Source organism: Palaemon carinicauda, chromosome 29, assembly GCF_036898095.1.
Source record: "Palaemon carinicauda isolate YSFRI2023 chromosome 29, ASM3689809v2, whole genome shotgun sequence".
Lineage (NCBI taxonomy): Eukaryota > Metazoa > Arthropoda > Malacostraca > Decapoda > Palaemonidae > Palaemon > Palaemon carinicauda.
Genome location: NC_090753.1, coordinates 7,914,824 through 7,917,323, shown reverse-complemented (window position 1 = coordinate 7,917,323; position 2,500 = coordinate 7,914,824).

The window sequence follows — 2,500 nt, the reverse complement described above, 5'->3', positions numbered from 1 at the left end:
TTATAAATTTAGTATGAAAATAGTACTTCTATGGTGCCATACGCCTCGAATCACTTCTTGCATATATGGTTAAACTCTCTACAGTCTGGTTTCTAATTTTTTGTCATTTATATGACATTCAACATCACTGTGTTTGGTTTTATAAATCAACAACTTTTGGTGGCCTATTTAAAACGTTCCTCCCTTGTGATCTGCCGGAATGAGGTTCGTTTTCCACTTAAGCTCGATAGTTTGTTGTAGAGTATGCAACCTTATAATCCTTGCGAGGTAAGTAGCGGATGCTGTAGGGAGACTATAGGACTACTGCTGAGTATTGAAAAGCCATTACCTGCCCCTCCATGGGTCTAGCTTGTGTGGAGAGGGGCCTTAGGCGATGAAGGTATCTATATATGGTCAGGTACTAGGGCATCGTTACTGTCCCTTCTCTCTGGCATTCATGAGTGGACTTTAAAAATTTAGCATTTTGAACAAGAGAGAGAGAGAGAGAGAGAGAGAGAGAGAGAGAGAGAGAGAGAGAGAGAGAGAGAGAGAGAGAGAGATCAATAGAAAAGGCCTTTGTTGGGAGATGAATGGAGCAGATAGTTCCAAACTTGTATAGAGAAACTGTATTAAATTTCATCACAAAGAGTTTCTATGGGATTTGTGGAGGAAGGGAAGACATATAAGCCTCAAATATCCTTGGTGATCGAACTCGGTCTGCTACGGGATCAGAGACCCATAAAGAAGTTCCTTCAATGAGGAGTACTTTTGCCCAGACAAGGATCGGATCGTTAATGCCGAGTAGGAAGACAGATAACGTTAATACTATTCTGTTAAAATAAAAGATTAGAGTTGATTCCTAGTCTGTCGTATTGATCCAACAGACTACAAACTCATCCGTTTCTAGTTCACTGCAGGAAAAAGGCCTCAAACATTTTTACTCATGTCTGGGGTTTGGTCAGTTTGCATCACTATGCGGGCCATTGCAGATTGGTGATGGCGGGAGATTCTCATCTGATCACTCAAAACAAACCAACCTAGTAAGGGTGTTGCTTTATAGTACTCAGACCTGGCGGTTTGACTCGAGTATGTAAAATTCAGTTAGAGAGTTCTTGCAGAAATGTTTGAAGATTTGAAAAGAGAAAGTAAATAATAATGGTGATAAATCTCAACCTAAAATCTAGTAAAGTTTTGAGTTATTAGTGATTTTCAAACAATGAAGTATATGATTAGGTCATTGAGCTGCGTCTCAGTATGCATAGAAATATCAGAAAAATTATCCTTCATATATACCAACCTGAGATAGTGAAAAGAAGGAATTACTATAAACTTTAACTGGGTAACGGGCACTCATAAATGGTATATATAAGGGACAGCGTCAGTGCTCTAACTGACAGTGCCCTAGAGACTAACCATACATATAGTTCATGATCAGCGCCAAAGTTAGGAACCGGGAGGGCTAGGCTTGGATGCTGATGACTCAGCCGGTAGGGCTAGGTAATAGAAGTATTATCCTAAATCATGAGATTGTCATATTATAAGAGAGAAAATTCTTTAGGATTAGCTGACAATAACCAATAAAGAGTCATAAGAAAAATTTAATGTACTATTCATCATGAAATCTATATTCCTACCACAATTTAAAACTATGAAAAGTACCATCTTCCATATTCGCCAAACAGTATTGCAAAAACGGGGGAAAGCTGGGCAAAAGTACCATTTACTAGTATCCTAAATGTTATTCGAACATAATGTTGTTTCGTACCTTGGTCAACATAAAATCTTTAACTAAGTTACAATTAAAGAAAAGGGGAAAAACAATATGCATTAGATCTAATCAAAGAATGACACAGAAGAAACGTATAGGATTCATTTGGAATTTATTCTTTTTCTCCAATGTTTCACACAAAAGACGATTTAACATCAAATGAGATAATAAAACTATCAGCAAATAAGAAATAAATTTACTATAAATGAAGGACATCCACAAATATACATAGACTTCACTATTTGGCAATAAAAAGAATCAAATAGATCACATAGCCATTAACAAAAAAAAAAAAAAAAAAAAAAAAAGAGGGAGGACTCAGGGGAATATTGGAAGCTATAGAGGTGTCTATATTAATAGTGATCACCAGCAATTCGTTGTCATACTGAAATTTAAACTAAAAACATCCAACAGAAATGACAAAGACAAAGAGGAGACAATTAATGTAGAATGGTGTGAAACTAGGAACATATATCAGTTAGTTGTTAGTGAAGTTTTGGGACTAGCAGTTACAAGGAGAAAACCATGGATATAAAATGATACTTAGGATAACCATAAAAATGAGACACGACAGAAATAGATTGTTGAGAGTTTCTGAGGAAGTAATGAAAATTAAAAGGTAAAGCATGCTAATTTGTCTGGTATTGTGAGTGAAGTCCAATATAAAAAAAAAAAAAAAAAAAAAAAAAAAAAACAGGAATGACTGGAGAGAATATTTAGGCAGGCAAGCAGATGAAGCTAACTAAGTTGCGA